This window comes from Pinus tabuliformis, chromosome 1_2 (assembly GCF_031772625.1).
Source record: "Pinus tabuliformis cultivar Carrire ecotype Pingquan chromosome 1_2, CPIR1, whole genome shotgun sequence".
Taxonomy (NCBI): domain Eukaryota; kingdom Viridiplantae; phylum Streptophyta; class Pinopsida; order Pinales; family Pinaceae; genus Pinus; species Pinus tabuliformis.
The window spans coordinates 113,205,448-113,213,546 of record NC_142298.1 but is presented as its reverse complement, the minus strand read 5'-3'; the positions used below and the strand labels follow the sequence as shown (position 1 = coordinate 113,213,546).

Sequence of the window (8,099 nt, the reverse complement as noted above, 5' to 3'; positions counted from 1 at the left end):
TTGTGTTGTGTGATTTATCCCACATCGAACAAGTAAACGACTTCATTGATGTTTATATATATCAATACATGGTAAACATGTCAATAGGTTGTGCACAATTGTGGGCTCCTCCCTTGGTTTGTGCATTGTATGTTGGCTTTGATTTCGCTTATGACTTTGGTTGATGGGCTTCGATGATATGTATAACATATATTATATAGAACATAACTTGGAGATTGGGTCCCAGGCTCAATATTTAAATAAAAATTACGCCCTTGTTATGACATGCAACCACAAAGATGTTGAAAAATCAAACTTTGACTAATTTTTGGCAATAAGCCGGACAGGCTTATAAAAACTATTTTTTTTTAACAAACTTTATAAAAGTTGTTATATCCCCAAGAATCTAGCTAGTAAACAAATTGACAAATTCTAAAGAATTTTGTAACATTTTAAAGGGGTCAAAAGATGTTACAACACTCCCTTTGGTCATGGCTGGGTTAAGACAAATAGATTGTAGGGTCCCCTTGGGGGTGACAAATCCATGATAGAGATACAATTTTGTAGCATAATACAAAATTCAAAATTTTGAGACTGGTGTCAACACTAAGGTGTCTGGGCCAATATTCTAAACTCTTATATTAATTCCAGTACATAGTCTCCCATCCTCACAAATTTTCACAACACATGGAAATGTACCCCCTTTTATGCTTGACAACCCTAAGTTCCATCCTTTTGAGTTGTAACCTCTCGTACTCTTTTCTCTAACATTTTCTACAATAGTGAAATATTTTATTAATTAGTTTTTATTTATATATTACATTGCAATCTATATGGCATTTTATCCTCGTAGGCTCTGCAACCCAAATATATAACATAAAATTAAAACCAAAACATATCAGTTTAATGGCATAAGCATCACATACACATTTACATTTACAACTTTTGGATCAACCTGGGGGTATTACAAACAAAGAGACCATGCTTGAGTTTAGAAAATAAACTGAGACTAGGTGCAATCCTATAAAGTCAAAGATTAATTGGTTGGATTTGTTGTAAACTTTAACTTTTATGGACCAATTCGTGGGGCGTTAATGTAGACATGCAATGAAATAAAGTACTGACATATATGTTTTAAGTTTTTGGTTGTGACAAGATTGTAATAGTGGACATGGTACATGTAATATGTAGTGGAACGAACACAATACAAACATCTTAAGTCTTATGTTTATAGGGACGAATTAGGTAACCTCAATAAATTTTATTAGTACTAATTTGTTTCATTGCTTAATAATCATTTAGTATCATATAAATTTGAATAATACAAATTAATTTAACAATATAAATTAGAATATAAATAATTATATTTATTTATTTATTTATGTAAATTATTTTAAATTCTAAGAATGTTATTAAGTTATTACAACTTTTCACACACTACCACCACCACCATCATCATTATTACCATCATTATACTCTTCATCATCATCATTACCACCACCATCATCATCACTATTACGATCATTATCATCTTCATCATCATTATTGCCATCATTATCCTCCTTCTCATCATCATTACCACCACCATCATCATCATATTTTAGAACGTTTTATATCTTAAGAATACAATACACGCACAAATACATTTAAAATTAAATTTATAAATAATATTAAATAATTAAAAATAGCATAGTCTAAACAAGCTATGATTTTGCTAGGAAAATAATGGTTTTCCCAACGCAATTTTAATCTAGTGGATTTTTTGGGAAATACAGGTTATGGCTCTCAAGTTTTAGATTTAGGCACTACAAGTTTCAGATTTAGGTGCTACAAGGGTTCTTGAGAGTTTTTTTATCTTTTGACAAAAGAAATAGTTGGATTCTGACTAGAAAATTTCTTTTTAGGTGAAATTGTCATCTTCTTAGACAAGTACAAAAACTTATGTATTTTTTTATTTTATTTAATACTTAATCTCGCTTATAAATCATAAATAAGGTGTAGTCTAAGTTATAGACGGAATGGTCTTTTTAAGGGCATTTCCCCTTGTTAATTTTAACCAAAAATTGACAAAGGTTTTTAAAAACTTGAGTTTAAGCTGTTTAATCTAATGCCCCATGGGTTCTTCAAGTGTTGAGTGGATTTATGCATTAAGAAATCTTAATGTGTTAAAAATCACAATTTTCCTTGAAATTGTGTCACTGAATTATGGTGAAAAAACTATTTTATCTATAAATTAGATTAGACTACGCTGCATAAATAACATGATCTAATTTTATTTTAAAATATTAAAAAAAACTCTAATTTAAGATGGTCTAACCCATGAGGACCTATTTCAATATGAAAATGGTTCAGTATTTATTATAATGATAATTATTCTAAAAATGATAACTAAAAATAAATTTAATGGAAAGAAAATATGCCAATTCAAAAAGATAAACCTTTTATTTAAAACTTCATATTTAAAAGATGTGTAATAATTATAAGAAAAATGCATATTAAGAAAAATATATTTTATTTTATAAAAAAATCTATAAAATATATATTTTAATTTATAAAAAAATTCTATACAATACAGCTCAATTATAAATTAATATTTCACATTTTATATATTTACAGAGCCATATGAATAAATAATTAACTTGTTAAATAATCAAAAGCAACATTTTACCAAATGTTTCGAAAATGACATTTTGACATTTTACACAACCTTGTAATTCAAAATAATTGAAGACATGGAAACAACAGAAGCACAAAAACTGTACTTATTGCCTTTTACATTAAGGATGGTTTGTAGAATGTAACAAGGTCCCATGTAAAATTACACTCAAGTTTTGGGATTTTATGCAACCTTCTATGCAAGGTGTAAAGGATCTTTCCACAAAAAAAGGGTGACTGGATTTCATTGTGATTATTATTATCAACGGTTCTATTGCAATATGGTTTGTATTATATTGGTAATCAACGCAAACTGAACAGAGAAGTGCAATCGAAAGCAACGCTTGCATTTCATTCTGGTTTCTGTTACAATGGTAATCAACGCACATTGAACAGGGCAATGCCAACTATAGTATCGGAGAGATTCAGCAAAAGCTTGTTCAGAATAAATCAAAGCATATTGAACAGAGGAATGCTACCTATAGTACCGGCTTTGTTCATTGTAGTAAACATAGTTGCAAACCGACGATCCCGACTGAAGTCGAAATAAGGCTCAACCCATATAAACGAATCAAAACCTAAATAAATAAAATTTTAATTTTTTTGTTTTCAAAGTCGACTTTACAAATTCTTTGTTTAATTTTTGGTCAATAGTAAAATAATTTATTGGTCAACGCATAACGAATAGGTTAAATTTATTGGTCAACGCATAACAAATAGGTTATACCATGGTGCGATAGGGATAACAAGTATAATTAAATTTTATTTAATGTTAGAAGTATACTAATAATGTCACCCGCATAAAAAAATCTCATAACCAAGAATTTTGAAAGGAAAAGAATAGTCATAATTCCTAAGTATGTTATAATGTCAACAAAACATGAATACATATGATATCTATGGAAGGAAGATTTAATGAAATATATGAAAACGTAGGATCTGAATGTTTACAAAGTCAAAATGAAAGAAGAATGTGTGTTGCAAATACTTGGAGCGAAAACACAAGCCACAAGCCGAGGCACCATAAGTCACGAACACTGAAGCCAGAACAATGAAGCGAGGAGTCACTAGAAGTTTCCTATGATATACCTTAAACCACCACCCATCCGAATGAAGCTTTGAATGTTTTCCAAGGCATAATAAAGGTAAAACCACGTGTTGGCTATTGTTGCCTACTTTACACCAATTTTTCTAAGACCTCGGCAAAAAAACTGATAGATTATGGAATGGGCCTATGGACCCTTTAAATGTTTCCATCATAGGACTATGGAAGATTGCATATATATCGATAGTTAAGCTCCTGCCAAAGCCAAAAATGAATGCACAAATGAGAGACATATTAAAGTAGTTTGTGGATTAAGATTATATATGACAATCAATTTGGTAGATGGACTATTAATGTAAAGCAAGCTAGCCAACCAAAACCCCAAAGAAACCAAGTGAATTCTGGTGGAGAAAGAGGACCCAATGATAAGTGTGGAACAACCCATTTTCTCCAAGCCCAAGAGAACTAAGGGATACCCATAGTTGGGCCAACAAAGGAGTGCATATAATTGGTGAAAATGATCGACATAGCTACCTCATAATATCATATATAGACATGGAGAAAGATTAACATTATTGCTTCCTACAAACAAAGACATATCTAAGGGACAACTCCACTGCGGAGTGACATTGTGCTTTGCCATCCGCGTGAGGTCTTCTGAATCATAATTCACAACCACCATTAGTCTGCAAGGTGAATAGTATAACCACCCTAGGTCTGTAAATCACTGTCTCACATAAGGATTTAACAAGTTGTACGTTTTCTCAAGCGAAAACTTTTGGTAGGTCAGATGGCACGTGATTCCAAATTGTTCCATCATGGCAATGACATATAGCTAGAATCATCCCCTGTCATGGGGGCGTTACTTAACGTAATTAAAAATATAAATTAAATATTAATACATTATTATATCAAAAATTCAATAACTTGATTAGAGGTACATGTAGGTTGTTGAGTGAGATTTGTCGAGATTGTGAATAGAACTCTAAGCATAAATAACCGATGTATATCTATCTTAATTCTTGATTTATCAATCTTAAAGGTGCTAACCTCATTTTTTAGAGTAAAATTTGATGAAAACTTTGCACCAATTATATTTTGTGGATGTTTCATAGATCTGGAGTTAAGATGAATCTAATATGATTTAATTTCTATAAATAAAATGCAAAAATTAAAATGATATAATGTTCATATTTAAATATATGGTACAAATATGATATCACATATTCTAAAGGAAATTTTATTCCTATCTTAAAAATTTGTTGTACAGGTTTAATAAGGTGCAAGTGAAATTTGAAAAGAATACAACACATTTCAAATGTCGTAGTGTTATATGGATTATGTGTTAGCTATAATTTTGTATTTTCTAATATTTACATCGAAGGTGTTCCCTCTACTAGGTTGGGCTAGGAAAAAATTGTTCACGATAGCCAATCCCAACGTCCCATTTTCGTCCTTCTCCATCGAGTGAAAATATCACAACATGACAGGGTTCTCGAGCCATTTTTCTTTTTTTTCCAACCCCTTCACCTAGTATATGGTTCAAGTCTCATTTAATTTTCTAGAGGAAGTGACAATGATGAATGGGAGCTCCAACAATGGTTGGTCATGAAACAAGGATATACTTGTTTTAGCGATCCTACTTTCTTGAAACGAGCTACCTATTGCTACATAAAGGAAACAATGACCATTCTCTTTGTACGAGACTTTTTCCTACCAGTGAAATACCGAACCCACAAAAGGAGAGAAATAAGAGCTTCTTCGAAAAGACTATTCCAATTCAAAAGACAGGTCGCATATACAAAGAGTCCTACCCAAACAAAGCTAGTACAAGATCATGATTCATTCTAAAATCTGATTCCAGTTAGAGGTCAAGTTATCTAATTGGCACACCCTAACCCTTCAAGGGGATTCAAAGGGTTGCTTTCACGCTCTATTGTTGAAAACATGAAGCTCGAACTAGATTTCCCATTAATGGTTTAGCGAGTCCTGCTTCCCTACCTCGAAACACCATTATGCCCCAATGTGTCTTGATGAGTGATCTGCATTCCAATAGATATTTTGTTGATGTTTATTTCATCCACTTACGGAACCCAAATAATTGCATATTCGGCAGAGGACATTCAATTCATTCATTGATGCTATATATACATATCACAAATTTGGTAAAATAATGTGTACTAATCTAAAGACCATTTATACAAAAACATCACAATAGGAAACCCACAAAAAATGTACCATCACAACAAGAAAAATAAAATAAAATAATACGAAACCCATTGAAATTGACAATGAAAAGCCACAAAACTCGTAGAAGGAAACACACCTGCATCATTGATATTACGCTCCCAACATACCTATGCACAAAAAATGGTTACCTGTAAAAAAAAACTATAAAATTGGTGAAAATAAGTCAAAAACGCCCTTCAAGGGAATGGAACTATGAAATGGTCGTACCCATGAACACCTCTACACATAAACTAGTTTCCTGCAAAAGAAATGGAAAACTGGTCCCGACTTGTTGAAAAATGCTCCTAAAGGGAATTCAACTCTACAAGAATCATACCCTTTTCTGAGATATATATCCAACACATTAAACAAGATATAATCTTCAAGAGTTACTCCCCGTCACCATCTTTGGGCATTTAATTTGAAAATCATATGAAAGCTAAATTCTCAAGATCAAGGAAAACCCTCCAAAACACATTCATTGGGAACTTCTAAATTCTTAATAAAGTTTGAATAGGACTCCAACTAACAAGAGAAATGCTAATTATTTTCTTTTTAAGTTAAAATCTAGTTCAAAAAGAATTAGAGATCAGATAACATTTAACCACAAGTTGCAAAAGATTTTTCTTTTGGATCATAATTTACTCATAAACCTAAGAATGCAATTTTCTCTTCCAATCTACCACACCTTAAGGAAACCGAAGTTATATTTAATTATTTTCACTCTCAACTGCATCATATCCATGGATAACATTCCTTCCAACCTCTACAACAAAATCACCTCTAATAGTTAGGGGTTCAGATGCTGCAGGATTTGTAGCTCCGATGATTTTCCTACTAGTTGAAACAACACCTTTTCCCTCACAAACCATAGATACAATAGGGCCAGATTATGTGCTCTACTAATCCAAAAAAAAAGGTCTTTGAACAAAAATCCTTATAGTGTTTCTCTGCAAATTATCTCTCTACAACCACCATCTTCATACCTTTCAAAATAAATCCTTTCTTCTCAAACCTATATATAATTTCTCTCACCACTCCACATTGCACAATGTCAATCTTGATCATAATGAAGCTTTGCTCCATAATGAATATGCTAAGAGTTAAAACAATAAGAAAATACTAGGATTCTCATCACGGACAAGGATAGAGTTCACATTGACACACAATTAGAATGCTACAAGATCGTACCTAGGAAAACTAACTGGGATAATTTGATGAACTGATCCACAACTCTAACAAAAATTTTGAGAATTTATAACGCAATGACACCTAAAGAAGGGGATTTGTCACATGTAATTTGTATCTTGCATGTCTAAGGAATGTAGTCTATCAAAAAATAAAAAAAAGTTTCTCTTTGCAGTACAATGTGGAAAAATCTTACTATGCCAAGGTTGTGTTATGGTTTGTTTTGGAATGATCAAACCAAGATTGTGGTACATAAAAATGTATGTGTTGCTTGGATTTCCTTTCCTTCTAAAGGATCTACCATAATGGATCTAATTGATCGAATTATTCCAATTTAGGTAACACCTTAGAGTTTACTCGGAAGGGAAGTAATAGGATAGTTAGAGGATCTCCTTAGTTGGGATGGACTGTTGGTTGTACAACATTTTCATTCTTTATTATTCTATCTAAAGGAATAATTTGAAAATATAATCTCACTTGCATTTGACCTAAATGGATTCGCTTAACGATAAATCCCCATCACCTCGTGCCCATCCCTTACCTTTATAGTTTCCATGCTAGCGATTTGTTAACTAATCCTTCAGGATTATGTTTGTGTAATAGTAATTAGTTGATAGTTTTAATTTTTCTATTAATAACTTATTGAGACAAAATTGTCTTGAACCTACCTTATATTTGTATATATGAAATTTTCATCATGAATTCAATCAATTTCCATTATGGAGTTTATTCACGAGCATTTCTATAGTGGTATTAGAGCATCGATGAAGTTATAAACTCCATTCTTTCTTTTTCTAAGTTTGTAAGTTTGTTTTTGTTGAGGAGGCGTTGTTTGAAGTACCGTGAATTGGAGCTTTGAAGTTTAATAGGAGATCCCGTCGTAGGGTACCAGAGGATTAAGAAGACTTTATTGGTTGTGGTGTCTGTTGGAAGATGCCTATAGACTGTCTATCTAGATGAATCACATAATAAGGTATGCCCAAAAGTGATGCAAACTCTTGCT

The 8,099-nt window shown here is 32.0% G+C and overlaps 1 pseudogene; it reads right to left on the bottom strand.

Annotated features, from left to right (window-relative positions):
* Window positions 1-6,549: 6,549 nt before the first annotated feature.
* On the bottom strand, window positions 6,550-6,994 carry LOC149204760 (nucleoside diphosphate kinase 1 pseudogene; annotated as a pseudogene).
* Between the last annotated feature and the right edge of the window lie 1,105 nt (window positions 6,995-8,099).